General features: G+C 48.7%; 1 protein-coding gene and 1 long non-coding RNA gene across 4 annotated transcripts in view; one reads left to right on the forward strand and one right to left on the reverse strand.

Moving 5' to 3' along the window:
• The window catches only part of LOC138986266 (uncharacterized), a 38,046-nt gene extending 34,142 nt beyond the window's left edge, over positions 1 to 3,904 (forward strand). For both annotated transcript variants that reach the window (XR_011463125.1, XR_011463126.1), the window contains one exon: positions 3,625 to 3,904. This is a non-coding gene — a long non-coding RNA (uncharacterized lncRNA). The remainder of the gene's footprint in view (positions 1 to 3,624) is intronic.
• Positions 1 to 15,805, reverse strand: part of KIRREL3 (kirre like nephrin family adhesion molecule 3) — a 603,489-nt gene that overhangs the window by 315,863 nt on the left and 271,821 nt on the right. The window lies entirely within an intron of this gene.

Consider the following 15,805-nt stretch of genomic DNA (forward strand, 5'->3'; position numbering starts at 1 on the left):
GGCTGCACGTGACACTGAGCAGAGTTCCCTGTGCGATACAGTGGCTCTTTATAAAAACATTTTATTTCTTTTTTTTCCTTTCTGGCCACACTGTGGGGCACATGGAACTTTCCCAACCAGGGGCTGAACCTGTGCCCTCAGGAGTGGAAGCTCGGAGTCTTAACCACTGGACCAACAAGGAGGTCCCAGGGCAGGACATCTTAAATGCACAAGTACATCTAAGGCTTCCTGTGTGCTGGGTACTAAGTGTGCAAGGCCCACAGCTAAGCCCAGGAACAAAACCTGACCTGTCTTTATTCCAAGGTGAGAAGACCCCCAGCAGCGCTGCTGGCTGCCTCACCTACCCGCCTCCTCTGGTCCTCTGCCTTCCTCCCAGCAGACAGCTCCCTCCTTCCCCCCGTCCCTGACACGGGCCACAGGTAGAAGTGGGCTTCATGCAGGAACCTGTCCAGACTCCACCTGGCGTGCCCTGCCTGTGCCTCCCGTGGGGTTCTCAGAGCGTCTCAGAGCCACACGAACGGGATGCAGGGTTCACGGAGACGAGCGGGGCCCTTCAGTAACCAGGCTGAGGCTCCTGGTTCTTTTCCAGTAGCACCGCATTGTGGTTCCATGTTTTCTGGGTGGTAATTAATAGCACTTAGTCTGTACATCTTGAGCTTGTTTCTCATTTGTTAAGAAATGAAGTCACTGCAGACATCCCATTTTCTGGCTTCCTCCATCCTTTCTCTTCCCAGAAATGGCCTTTCCTATTTTAGCCCTAGCAGGTCTTGAGAACAGAAGGCCCAAACCAAACAAAACAACATTAAACACACACACACACATACACACACACACACACACACACAAACCCAGAAAGAGATTATTGCTGCATGAATGAGGTAGTTACCTGAAAAAAAGTTTATGGAAAAAGAAAAGAAATGAACTCCACCCTGAGCCCCCCAGTGCCTCAGGGCTGACCTGGTGTCAGTCAAGAAACTCCTTAAAAGCAGAGCGACATCTCGTTTCCTTATTCTTCCAGACGATGTCCAGTAAACAGAGCACCTCAGTGATAAAGCCATCATTTATTGAGAGCCTACTCTGTCCCAGGTGCTTAAATATATGTTTCATTTAATTATAACACCTCAGCGATCTTAAAAGGCAGGTATGTAATATCATCTCCACTGTACAAACAAGAGACCGTGTTCCTGAAAGACCAAGGAACTTGCTCATGGCCACACAGCTAGAAAGTACCAGAACAGAAACCCAGATCCAGACTGGTCTGGCTCTGAAGCTGAACTCTCCCCATGGTTCCATGTTCGTGTCTAAAACGTGCCTTCACCAATGCGAACTGCCCAGCTTCTGCAGACAACTCGCCCACTGAGCACCAGATGACACTCACAATGGTGTTCAAGTGACCTCCTCCTGGCCTGGTTACAGGCTCCTCCATAAATCTCTTAATCTTTTTTCCCTTTCGTATTGGGGTATAGCCAATTAACAATGTTGTGATCGTTCAGGCGAACAGAGAAGGGACTCAGCCAGTCATATACATGTATCTATTCTCCCCCAAACTCCCCTCCCACCCAGCCTGCCACATAACAATGATCAGAGTTCTCTGTGCTTGCTGTAGGCTGAGTGGGCAGTACTGAATTACTCTCATTTACAGGGGAAGAAACCGAGGAATTTGGGTCAAGTTGAGCAGCCCGAGGAGCGCTTGGACCCTTGAACAAGGGGTGGGGGTCCAGAGCACCCTGAACCTTGCCTGGGTTTTACACCACCTGATACGCTCTTTCTGAGGGTTTCTTGCCAGGCTCAGCCACTCGGTTGGGTAGCCCCTTCTCCCAGGCCCTCACATCATCGCCACCCACCTGCACCCTCACCACCACACTACACGGCACACCAGCCGCTGCAGGGTCCCTGGGCCCGAGTGGGGAGCAGCTCCCTTTGACTTCAGGTCCCAGCGACCCCTGACCCACACACCACGCCTGCCCTCCTGCACCAAGCTGACTTCCACTTAGCTGCTCCTGCACTGCTGCACCCTCCTCCCTCCGTGGGGGGACCTTGCTGGCTGGGCTCTTGGTTTGGGGATCTCCTCTGACTCTCCCCTCTGGCTTCCCATTAAGGGGCCTGGGAGGGCTCCCCGGCCTTGAAAGTGGCCCCAGCCCCATCTCATCCTCACATTTGGACCAGCCCCACGCCATTGTACTAGCGGCAGCCGATGCGGCCACTGGAGCGGGGTGACTGCCCCGAGATGCCCCCCTCCCCCCGACCGACCTGTGTCTCTCCAGGGGTGGCTCACACCCCCTCTTCTTCCCACCTTGCCTAGTCCCTACACTAGGTTGGGCCACCCTCTTGGGGGCACAGGAAGGAAGGTAGGAATCTAGGCAGTCTCCAGCTCGCCTTGCCCTCATCCTGGAATCCAGTTGCAATGATGGAAAATGCAGTCTCCTTTATCCAGGTGAGACCCAGGAGGCCTGGGCTCCCCTCCCCTCGAGCTGGAGCCACTCCCCTTCCCTGTCTGCTTCCACTCTAGGCCTCAGTTTCCCCTCCTTCCTTCCCTTGGGGCACTAATAACAAGGAGCTAGTCTTGCTCACTCCCAGCCTTCTGCTCCTCCCCAACCCCCGAGGTTCGGGTTCCCTCTTTCCTCTGTTGCAAACTACCTCGGGACAGTTGTGTTGCTGTTTGTTAAATGTTTCATTCTTGGACATCTGTCACTGTTGTGGCTACCAGCGCCAAATGTTCATCCTCATTGCCTCGTGTTCTGCCACGGTCCCCTCCTCCAGGAAGCTCTTGGAGGAAGGGGCCTGGAGCAAAGCGGGTACCGACTACCCCAGTCCCAGGGAAGGTGGGGCCGTGCCCCTGGGATGCTGCAGCAGAGTGAGGGGGGGCTGTGTTGACTGTCGTGTGCGGGGGCCACCTTCTCCACCTGTTCTGTCGGGGAGGAGGTAGTCATTATTTGTCCTGGCCTGGGGCTCCCCCTCTGGTTACTTGAATTAAAAAAATACCCTTTTCTGGAAAGAAAGAAAAAAAAAGTCTGTATTTCAAATACAAAGTCTGTATTTCAGGCGGAAAGAGGCGCAAACCACAGTTAAGGCATGGGGTGGGGGGGGCGGGGGAGAGGGGGCGGGCTTGGTAGGTGAGATGGCCTTCGGCGTGGGTGGGGGCAAACACCTCCAGCAGAGAGGCGCTAACCCCTGCCAATCAGGCAGCATGGGTCAGGTTTCAAGAACCTCAGGGAATTTAGGGGCAGCAAATAAAATGTGCTGCATTTTGCCAGAGCGGAGGGGATTGGACGAGAAGGAGCACTTAGAATTTTGACACTGCACTTTGATCAGTTTGACACGTTTAATATTACAGAAATATTTCATTGTTTCAGCTGGGACGAGCAAATCTAATCACCCATCCAGCTGAACTCTAGATCTGTCATGATTCACTGGAGGGGTGGCAGGGGGGCAGAAAGAGAAAGAAAGAAAGAAAAACCTGATTTAAAATCCAGCTTAACCTAAGGTAATTTGGCCCATTAGTTCAAATGGTGTTTTTTTTCCCCTCTTCTTTCTGTTTTATTTAAGTCATTGCTCTATTTTCGAGATATTATTTTTTAAAAGTGGCATCTAATTATGTTTTCTCTCCACATTCATTTCGAGCAGGTAATGAAAGCTACAGTGGGGAGTTCTACTGTGATTAATGGAAGGAACTGCAGATGGGGCTGAATTGAAGCAGCGGTGTAAAAAATGCTTTTATAAATAGGATTGAAAGAAACGAAACTGTTCTATTGCTAAAGTCAATGGAGATGGTAGGTGCCGCCGTCGTCTGGAAGTCGTCTGGAGAAAAGTCTGTCTGGATACTCCAGGCCTTTAGCAGTCACAAACATGCCCTGACTTGAGGGATGGTCACGTGAAAGCCCCTCACTCACAGATCTCTCCTGCCTGGAATCACGCTGCTTATATTTGCAGTTTATCCCTATGGGTAAAGCACGGCTCTCTCCCAGCACCGTCTTTTATCTTGGGAGAGAAGACTAATAAAACAATAATCCTGTAGCTCAAGACTTTAAGATGGTAGCGGCCAGCTACCAGCTAGGGGGTACTGGATGCTTTGATGGAGAGGTGGGGAGGGGTGGGCGCACAAAAACGGACTGAAGGACAAAGTTAGACAAAATTTTTTTTTTTTTGAGATGGCCATGGGGACCAGTTCTCTTTAATTTTACTTATTTATTTATTTTTGGCTGTGCTGGGTGTTGCTGTGTGCAGCCTTTTCTCTAGTTTTGGCGAGTGGGGGCTACTCTCTACTTTCGGTGCGTGGGCTTCTCACTGCCGTGGCTTCTCTCACTTTGGAGCACAGGCTGTAGGTGAGCGGGCTTCAGCAGTTGCAGCACGTGGGCTCAGGAGTTGTGGCTCACGGGCTCTAGAGCACAGGCTCCGTAGCTGCGGTACATGTGGGTTTAGTTGATCTGCGGCATGTAGGATCTTCCCCAACCAGAGATTGAACCCGTGTCTCCTGCACTGGCAGGTGGATTCGGAATCACTGGACCACCAGGGAAGCCGCAAAGTTAGACAGATCCTTAATTCTGCCTCTCTGAGCTCAGGTATATCCTTTCCTCGTTGGGAGCAGAGAAGGTAACCCTTGCCAGACTGACATCACAACGAGGCCACGCTGCGTGGAGAAAGCCAGACTCATTGAGCAGAAGATACACCTCACTCCCCGAGAGTCCTCCATGGTATAACAAGTGACAAGGCCCTCAGACATGACATCAGACAGCTCTGACTTTGGGGCTACATGAGAGGAGGGACAGTGGCAGGCCAGGGGGAAGCTTTCATCATGAGGAGCTGTTTTCTGCAGGCATTGAGCAGAAAGCCATCCCAGGAGTGATGTAACACAAGTCAACCCTCCGTTCTCAACGGTTGGAGGAGGCAACTCAGGTCAGAGACAAGGTGTCCTTCGCCAAGCCCAGGACTCTTCTCCCCCATCTCCACTTTCACCAGTGCGTTGGAGCACAGGTCCACATCCTAAGGCAGATTCCCATGATGCCACTTACTCACCACCTACAAAGGTAGATGGGTATCAATATGCAGGTCATTTGACTGATGTATTTGTTCACCAGGGGGTCTGCTCGATTCTGTAGGGCAGACACAATGACTCTTAGGGGCTCTGTAATGCCACCGGATATTGAGCTCCACACCTCAGCCTCTCCATCAGAGTGTGTTGGGATGACAAATGATAGTTTCTTACATCCAATCAGCCTTCAACAAGAGCATCAGGGTTCTTCCAAGAAAAGTCCCTAGTGTCCACAATGTGGGCCATATGAAGAACGAAAATTTTTAGCACATACAAGAGTGTAGGAGGCAGGTAGGGACATACATGTGGAAAAGAGAGACTTCAGAAACAAATCATAGAATCTTGTAGGTGAAGACGGAAGATCTTTACGGATTACCTAGACCAGTGGTTCTCACACCTGGGCACACATCAGAATTACTTGGGGGGCGCGGGAAAAAAAATCCAGGCTTCACTCTTGGAGACTATAAATCAGTAGATCAGGGTGACGAGTCCAAAAGCTGCTCCTCGAAATCTGTTCTTATGATGCTGACATGAGGGAGCCACAGAAATCTTGTGTGGGACCCAAATGAAGAAATTGAAACCTAGGAAGACTGGGGAACTCATGCAATGCCATAAGGCTAGTTAAGAGGGGGAGAATTAGGCTCCCATTCCCTGGCTCTTTCCATTATTCCTAACTGCCACCAATTAGCATTTCCCACCCAGAGAACTTCTCTCTCGGTCTGAGGTTACCGGAGGGTTGAACGGAGGCCACTTGGGCTAAGAAGGAAGAACTATTTAGAACACATGTGAAACTCTATTTACACCGAGCTTTAAAATGAACTTCCCATTTTCCAGCCTCAGCTTCCAGAATGCAACCTTAATCTATTTCATTTGCATAAGCTTTAAAATAAGCCTTTAGAACAAATGTAAATGGATCTTCAAAGAACAATATTATGATGGGTTCAGTGTAAATGACTCAAAAACATATGGACGACATTTCTTGAAGATTTCCCAGAGAGTCGTGCTGTCTGTCTGTAGGAAAGGGGGTTTTATTATCAAGGCAAGACTGGGGATTGGGAAGAGGAAGGTTTTCATGGAAGGACAATGTATCCTACCCTCTCATTGCTTCTGACTTATTTTCATGCCTCAGTTGTCTAGAATGATAACTCAGGATGACCAACATGAAGCAGAACTGAGTCCCTTCATCACACTAGACTTGGATCATGGGAGGAGCTCATGCCCCAGGTCATGAAACACAGATCATAGATGTCAGAACTGGAAGGACCTGAGATTTCCCACTAAAGTCTCCTCACCACTGGTTTGAGGAAACTGAGAATCAGAGAGGGCAAGTGATTTGTCAAGGTCACACAGCCAGTATGTGGCTGGATTGGGACATTGATTTAGCTATGTCTAACTCTGAATCTTATTTTCTTTTGAATGCATCACCCCAGCTGCTAAGACATCAGCAGACAGTGGCTTAGAGACTCAAAGAGACCAAACATAATTTCAGAGAGAGGTTATGAGACCCAATCTTTATTGATCAACAACTTTGTCACCTCACTGACACATTGGTTGCCAGGCAACATGGCTCCTCTCTAAAGAGGCAAGAAGGTTCTGAAGATGATGGATCTGCATTAAGCAAAACCCAACAACAAGGCCCTTCCAGGTCAAAGACTTGGTTTGCTGTGGTTTGGAGTTTCTAGGTCAGCTGCTTGGAGGCTGTCCCCTACTTAGCTTATCTGAGATGAGGCCCTGGTAAGGACCTCCTCAGAGGAAAGAGTCAGGAAAACCAATTTAAGATCTCCTTAGACAGGACAGATGGAGACAAGGGCTTGCTTTCTGCCCAGTGTTAGTTTCTATCTTACAGCCAGGCGGACACCAAGAGGAACTGACTACAAAAGTTGGCTCGGGGTGGGAGGTAGGCTGCTAACCTCGGGATAGTCAGTCAACAACTGTCTGCCTCAGTGTCCCTTTGGCTGGACAGCAGTCTGCGGACAGGTGCTGCCTGGCTGCATAGGAATCACTGGAGCTTTTGTTAACACTCTCAGGCCCCGGTGGTGGCTGTTTTCCTTTAGAAGGTTCGTTGGAGTGCCCGGCAAGAGCTCCATTCACTCAGTCCCAGGTATCTACTGTGCATGCAGCAGATGTTCTGGACTCTGTGTGAGGTATTGGGATATAACGGTGAATGCATACTGCATGCAAAACACTGTACAAGGAAGCTGAGGTACATGACTGTTTGAAGAGGAATTCTTGCCTGGTGAATGGCCATGCAGTGTTACATACATGGGATTAGGTCAAAATTGGCTTTGAACCTTTGCTCTGGCACTTACTGGTTGTGTGACCTTATTTATGCAACTCACCTAACCTCTTTGATCTCATCTGTAATACAGGGATGTGATTTGTTATCATATCCCCATATTTGATACTTTGCTAGAGCTACTTTGTTAGAGGGCCATGATGAGAACAAGAGAGAATCTGGCTGGTTGCTTAGCACAGGCCCTGGAGCAAAGCCAAGGCTTACCAACAGTAGATGCACACAAGGGTTCCTAGGGGTTATCAGCCACGTGTGTGCCATGTATATGAGTGTGTGAGACACACAGGCTTGTATTTGCAGTATGAATGCCTCTCAGAATAAATGCAGTGACGGGAGAAAGTACTTCACTTCTTGGCTTCACCAGGGAAGTCCTCACAGAGAGGTGACATCTGATTAGGGCCTTATTACTGAATAATAAGTAGAAGTGGAGAGGGTCAGGGAGCCCAAGAAGACAGAAGTCATGCCAGGGGACATGTGAACAGGCCATTTGTGGGGATGAATCTGGAACGCTGGCTTGTGGGGGGAGGGCAAGCATACCAGAGGAAGGAGGCTGGACTATCTGTAGTCAAGGGACCATAGTTAGCATCAGTTTCTCTATTGAAACATACAACCTAATTGTGAGGGGTGAGGAAAGGCCCTTTGATAAACATTTTTTTGAATTAGTGACTGAGACTTTGAGCAGAAAGCAGCCTTTCTGGACCAGAGAGGCCAAGGCTATTGTGATGTCCAGTTGTGGGAGGCAGGCTACTGGACCAGGGAGGGAGGCGAAGAATGGAGAGGAGGGGCAGGTGATGGAGGTGGCGCCGTGCTTGGCGATGTTACAGAGGAAGGTGTGGGAAGAAGAGACAGAGACCTCAGTTTCCAAAGTGTGTGTCTGGAGGCCAGTGGGGACCAGTTAGGGACACTACAGCCTGTCCTGACCCTCCAGACTAAGTCCAGTCTCCGTGTCCGATGGTGGTGTCCATGGCGTCTGGTAGACAGTAAAGACTCAATGAACATTAGTGTTATTACTGTTATTTATGGCACTCAGGACAATGTCAACCATATTTCAAGTCTGCTTTCCTCACTAGAACATAGGCTTCCTCAGCCAGGAACCGTGTCTTTGTTGCCCATCATCATGACCCCAACACTTAAAATTCCATCTGCCACATCAGATCAGATCAGATCAGTCGCTCAGTCGTGTCCGACTCTTTACGACCCCATGAATCACAGCACGCCAGGCCTCCCTGTCCATCACCAACTCCCAGAGTTCACTCAGACTCACGTCCATCGAGTCAGTGATGCCATCCAGCCATCTCATCCTCTGTCATCCCCTTCTCCTCCTGCCCCCAATCCCTCCCAGCATCAGAGTCTTTTCCAATAAGTCAACTCTTCACACGAGGTGCCTAAAGTACTGGAGTTTCAGCTTTAGCATCATTCCTTCCAAAGAAATCCCAGGGCTGATCTCCTTTAGAATGGACTGGTTGGATCTGCTTGCAGTCCAAGGGACTCTCAAGAGTCTTCTCCAACATCACAGTTCAAAAGCATCAATTCTTCGGCGCTCAGCCTTCTTCACAGTCCAAGATACTAAATAAAGACTGAAACAGTAATAGAACTGATAAGAAAAGCAACAGACTCTGCTCAAGACATTTTAGGTTTGAGGTGAGGGGAGCCATCCTGGTGGAAATGTGCATGGGGTAGCTGAATATTATGGGCTGGAGGTCTAGCTTAAAGAGTGAGACCCTGGCCACTAGTGGGCACCCCCACCATCCAGGCAGTCACCCTGCCTCCAGCCAGCTACTCCAGACGATCCAAAGACACCTCTTCCAGCACCTCCCACCCTCCCACCTTCCAAGCCCCATATCCTGGTTCTTCCACCAGAGACTCTTTGAACTTGAGCCGTGGTGATATCTCTGAGATACAGCACAGCTTCTCTTGCCTAAAGAAAACGACTCTGAAATTGCAGGCTTCCAACAGAAGCTTTGAGGTACACCCTACAGCAATTCAAAAGGCAAAAGAGAGAGACAGAGAAGCCGGAACAGTTTCCTAACTCATTAAAAACAGCATTTGGTTCATATTTCAACGTCTGGGAAAAAAAAAAAAAACAACAGACAAAATGGAAATTTACAATGTGGTCATGTGAGCTGAGGCCAGTGAAATAAGACCAAGATAGGAAAAAGAGAAAAGAAAAGAAAGAAAGGAAAGAAAACCAAACCAAACAAAGCCCCCAGATAACTGGTTGTGTTACAGTAAATATTGGGTATTCTCGGTATGGCCATTTCTGATGGTTCTTTGTTTTCCCACTAAATTCCCAAACATCTGCATGAAAAGATGCCTATAAGGCCAAAGATCAAGGAGAGAAGGGAAAAAAAGTATCCAGATGATCTAACCACTGGGTTCACTTCCTTGGGAGGACCACATGAGAGCTTGAGCTGTAGCAACCATCTGGATTTTTCTGGCCATCTCATTGCTTAACACAATCTGGGTTTTCTTGGCTTCACAACTCACCCTCATGATGCCAGAGCTACTTGGACTTGCAAAGAAAGAACCAGATGAAAGTTCCAGAGGCCAGACTTGGTGTCTGGAGCTTATCTTTGTACCACACTAGCCTCACTCCTGAACGGGACACCATTAGTGGTCACCACCACCAGTCAGATCCCTGTTTGGTCTCTTTGCAGTAACTGAAGGGTCTTCCTTTCTCTTTGTAAAGTATTAGTCGCCCAGTCATGTCTCAGTTCATCAGTTCAGTTCAGTTGCTCAGTCGTGTCTGACTCTTTGCAACTCCCTGGACTGTACCCACCAGGCTCCTCTGTTCATGGGATTCTCCAGGCAAGAATACTGGAGTGGGTTGCCATTCTCTTCTCCAGGGATCTTCCCAACCTAGGGATCGAACCCAGGTCTCCTTCATTGCAGGCAGGTTCTTTACCATCTGCGCTACCAGGGAAGCCAAGGGCTTCCTCTCTCTTTCCTCCTTGTCATTGTTTTCTTTTGCTTCTCCTCATCCCACTCTAACCACCCTTTGCCAGGTTTCCTTGCAGTCCTGTCCTCTTCCATCCACCCTGTAAATGTTGATGGTTCCTGAGGTCAGGTCCACAGAACCTTTCTTGATTTCATCTAATTCTCTATTTTCTTGCATGTATTCAGTGATATTTTAAAGAACTTCATGTATGTCAGACACTGTGCTGGGCATTTGGGCATATGGACATGAATGATGGGTTCTTATTCTTAATCAGCCTGTGACTGAGTAGAAGAGCAGGTACATAAAGCAAACAGACTCCACATGGTGTGATGCGTGCTGTACAGGTGTTATGGATATGTGGCAGAGAAAGTGGTCAATTCTGCCTCTCGAACTAGGATCAACTTTATGCAGGATCAGTCAAGGGTCCCAAATTCCTAGCTCTCCCTGTGATCTGCCTCCTGTCTTCTGAGCTCTACATGGGCGTTTCAGATGACTTGACAGACATCTCCACCAGCATACCCTGCGCATAACATCAGAAACTCAAAAATTTCAAAACGAAAACTCCAACTTCCATGCATCACCATTACCAGCCACCCAGGCACCCAAGTTGGGAACCTCAGCACGATCCTGGAGATCTCTCTTTCTGCCTCATCCAATCACATCCTGATAACAACATCGCTACAGAAGTTCTCTACAGAAGAAGGCCTGCTGTCTTCTACATTGTCATGATCACTTCCGAATCCAGGCCCTTGCTCTCTCTCACCTGGAGAACTGCAAATACGGCAATCACTTCCCAACTCATTTCCCAGGCGGTACAGTGGTAAAGAACCCGGCGGCCAATGCAGGAGACGCAAGAGACATGGGTTCAACTCCTGGGTTGGGAAGATCCCCTGGAGGAAGTAATGGCAACCCACTCCAGTATTCCCACCTGGAAAATTTACTGGACAGAGGAGCCTGGTGGGCTACAGACCATGGGGTTGCAAAGAGTCGGACATGACTTGAGCACGCACACATACACACGTGTCCCTAACTCATTGGTCTCAAACTCCATGGTACTCATGAATCACGCAGGGGGCTTATTACAAGCATATGTTCTCCAGCCCCTCGCCTAGAATGTCCAGTTAGATAGATTTGGGGGAAGGGCCCTATGGTTCCCTGGTGGGTGATCTGTGGCCCACACTGTGTATATGTGGGGTTTCTCTGCCCTCAGTCTCTGCCTGGTTCTAATTAGCCCTCACTGCCTCTAGAATGTATTCTGAAACAGATATGCTCATGTCCTACCTTCAGAGATTTTGAACTTCAAAAAAATTTTCTGATCTTAGTTCCCCAACCAGAAATGGAACCTGTGCCCTCAGCAGTGAAAGCATGGAGTCCTGGCCGCTGGCCCACCGAGAAACTCCCTGGACTTCTTACTGTGGTACCAAAGGTCTTCCCTTCCACAGATTGTTCAAATCGAGAGAATCATTGAACGGGTGAGGGGACATGCAGGGAGTAGAGACGAGCCCCCTATGCTTCTATTTGCAGAGGGTGCCTGTGGTGGTCTTTGCCCCTTGGAGAACTGTGGTCAGCCTCAAGTCCCCACCCCTCTGGCGCTGAACTTGACCTTCCAGATGACTTTCCTCTCATCTAGGTCTCAGTATCCATCTGAACCAGCCTAGCGCTATGGCTCCTGGAAAGGCCTCCTGCATTACTAACCACCTCCCTCCTGATGGATTTATTTGCTCTTCGAATCCAGTGAGGTTGAGCATTTCAGGTGAAAACAGCAAGTTGCTGCAAAGCTGAATTGTTTTACGCCATTCCAGTGCTGTGGGAGACCCAGGGTGCTCTTGTCTGGGGGTGCAGGCACTGTCTCGTTTCCTTCTGGCCTTCTGGATCTGCGGACAACCTCACTGTCCACTTCCCCTCATTCCCTTTCCCAGTGAGCTGCCCAGGCTTCCGTGGCAGTAGACAGCGTTAGCCCCGGGAAGCTGTGAAAGCAATAAAAGAACTAAATGTTTTCTAGGTCACTGCCTGATCAAGTCCCCACTTAAACAACAATCTTGCCGTTGCATCTGCAAAACCCCAGACTCAGGCCCCAAAAGGTTATTTCATCAATAATTCTTGAGCTTGCCTACGGCTAGAATTATTCCCAGCAGGCACTCGGGCCATCTCTAAACATGCTTTGTGGAGGAGAGGCCTGGTTCCACTCAGGTACTTAGGCTGGAGTCATTAATATTGTTGAAGGGCGGGGCGGGACAGGCGGGATGTGATAGGTGGTGGAGACGGAAGAGGAGCAGGATTCTTCTGGAAGGGGCAGGAACAGGGAGGCTGGGGCTCGATAAGGCCCTTGGTAGGGGATCCGCAGTCTGACAAGAGAAGCTGCTTTTCGTGCTAATAAATGTGGATTAAATCAGGTCAGGGACTTCCCTGGTGGTCCAGTGGTTAGAACTCCACGATGCCAGTGAAGAGGGTGTGGGTTCGATTCCTGGTTGGGGAACTAAGGTCCCGCATGCCACGCAGCTAAAAGTGAACACACAAAAAAATAACCGAGACAAGTGGCCATCCAGTGTTATGAGAGCAAGTCTCACAAACAAACCCAACTCTGCACAGGCTCTCTCTAGAATCTGCAGGTTCCGATCTGCCCATCCCCAGCTACTCCTCTGCTGAAATGGCTACTTTGATTTACTCAGTGTATTTACCAAGCAATTTGCAAGAGCAAGTAATTACTCCTCAGTTTGCTGAATCATAGGTGGAGGAACCCCTTGGGTCATCCCATTTGACCCCCATCTAGCCTTCCCGGGCCTCCCTGGACTCTGGCTCAATTAGCATTTCTCCTCCTGCCAGGTCTCCAAGCAGCGGGGGAGCAAGGCCACTTTCCCTGGGTAGCTGGGCCCTTTGTCCCGGTGCCTCTCTCAGCTCTGAAGTTTTCACTCCTGTGCTTTCCAGCTCCCTCTCCACGCTGAGGGCTAGTGCACTTTGTCCTCCTGACTTTGGAGATGGTGATTAACTCTCACTTCATTGATACTGTTTCTGTAGAGGTATTTATAGACCATGATTGTGTTCCCTTGGAGCTTGATCCTTGCTCAACTACATAAATTTGGTCCCCTGGCCCTCTCCTGATATGACTTATCTGAACATTCGCTGGTATTTATGGTAGGCTTGGATGGTCTACACCTTTGCTACACACAACTGACTGCCGCTGCCCTGTTCCTCCGCATCCAACGAGGAAGCCTCGTCCTCTCTTCCTGCCCGTTTTCTCTTGGAGACTGAGCACCAGAAGATCACGCAAGGGTAGAGGAGGCTAACTGATGGCCCATAATGATGCTACAAGAGTATGGCCGAAAGAAATAGGATCATGTTGCAAGTGGCTCCTTTACCAAAGTACTTTCTGGACTCTGCCCATTTACCAAAAAGTCTTCCTTTAAAAAAAGATGCCAATGATTATTTTTCAGGGAAGGAAATACAAGGGAACTCCCAAATAGTCTTTACAGAGGGAGACAAAAGAATGGGGTGGGAGTGAGAGATGGAAATTGATGGTTGGCATCATTTCCATGTCTCCACCATCATGCATCCAGACTGGCCCTGAGGCTGGGAGAAGTCCAGAATTAGGTTCATCAGCTATCTGGGCCCTAGAAAACCCCAGAGAACTCCATCTAGCCTCATTTTTTCCACAAGGAAACTGAGTCAGAGCCGAGGAGTGGGGCGGGTGCCCACTGTGATGCCCTGTGTCACGGGTGCTAATGTTTGCTCATCTGTTCACTGGTTATCAGGGGTCCTCTGTGAAGACCCCCAACTGCACTGAACCTCAGCTTCCCCCTCTGTAAAATGAAGGCTGTGTTATCTATCTGCTTCAGGGCTTACTGGGGATATTGACGATAATGAAGGTAATAAGCAGGTCCTCACCACACAGTCGGCGCAGAAGGCATGCTAACTGCTACTGAGGTGCAGGGCAGTAAACTGACCTGCCCCGAGTCACCTTGGCAACCCTGAAGCCAGTCTCGAGTCCTTGAATCCCCAGTTCAGTGCTTCTGCTGTGGTGCTACCTCCTCAACGCCCACCCCACTGAACATCTCCTGTTCCTTGGAGGTGCCGTGAAAATGACACACCAGCTGTAAAAACACTCAATGCCCAGATATGTATGAGCTCAAAGCCAGAGAGAGCCCTCCTCTCCTATCATCTTTGCAAATGAGAGCCCAGGCTGGAGGGGTTTGGCTGAGGGATGTGGTATGAACTTGCCAGTGAATGTAGCAATGAGGAATTACAGTGCTCCTGGGCTGGACCACCAGTCCATGCTGGAATGGAAGAGGTTCTGTGGAACATGTTATTGGGAAAGAACCACCCCATATCGACAGGTACTCTGTGGGGTGATGTACAAATGCTGACTTAACCTCCCTCTCGCCATACCAGGAAGTATTATAACGCTTTTCATTTTATAGCAGGGGAAGCAGACTCTCAGATCGATCACATGAAATGTACGAGGATCTGAACCCAGGTCCGTAGTGACTGATGCTCATCTGTCTCCATTTCCATGACTGTGCTAATAAAGTGCGCATCGACTATCACTGTAGAGATGGCTTACATTTACATAGCCCCTACCTCTAAGGCTAACAACAGCTATAGATTTTTATAAATCCAATTAAGTTTGTTATCTTAAGATGATCTTGTCTAGTTTCTCTATCCGGATGTGTACACATGTGATTTGGACAGAGAAATCGATTTGGATCCTTTAGATCAGAGATAGTTTATCTTCTATCTGTGCTGCAGAATTTCCCAGAAAATGAATGCAACTTCCACTTTGTAGAGACAGTGCAAACTGTCTAAATCCATTCTGTGCAACGAGAGGACTTAGCCTGAATGACCCCGCTACTCAGCTCATTCAATCCAGTCTCTCTACATCTGAGATGCCCCAGGAAGCAAACTGTCCTATTCCGAAAGGTCTCCAAGGACAGCCCACCTCAGTAAACCATGTCCTTGTCTAACAATTCTTCACAGCCAGAAAGTTCTTATACATAATCAGAATGTCTGCTGCTTTGAGTGAACCACTTTCCTTCTGTTCTGTTTTTGCCAGCAGTGGAGAACAGCTGGGAAGGTTTCAGTATTTCTGTTATAAACTTGAACGCTGTTTGAAAAACACTGTTCAAGTTTCTATTCCGCTGGCTAAATAAACTCAATTCACTTAGCATTTGTCACAGAGATCATTCTCTACACACTGAGCTCCTTGATAAGGGAGTTATAATAACTTTGGGGCGTGAGGTCTTAAGGGCCAGAGGAACCATCGGTTAAAAAACTGTGCAAAGTAATTGTTACAATAACTGCTGCAAATGGATTCTTAGCAAATGTATTTGTTGAGTAGAAAAAGAAAAAATAAAGAGTGAGTACTAGTGTAAAAGTTCAGTGTCTATCTCATTATAAGAAGAAAACTAGAGAGGGAGGAAAAAAATGCAAAGTGAAAGGAGATGCATAGAAAAAGAGAGACAAGTCCAGGCTCCTTAACTTGTGTTTATCTGTAACTGTGGCGGCCAAACTGTATTATAGACATACAGCTTGCCAAAATCTTGGCTTGAGA

Source organism: Bos mutus, chromosome 29 (assembly GCF_027580195.1).
Source record: "Bos mutus isolate GX-2022 chromosome 29, NWIPB_WYAK_1.1, whole genome shotgun sequence".
NCBI classification, from domain to species: Eukaryota; Metazoa; Chordata; class Mammalia; order Artiodactyla; family Bovidae; genus Bos; species Bos mutus.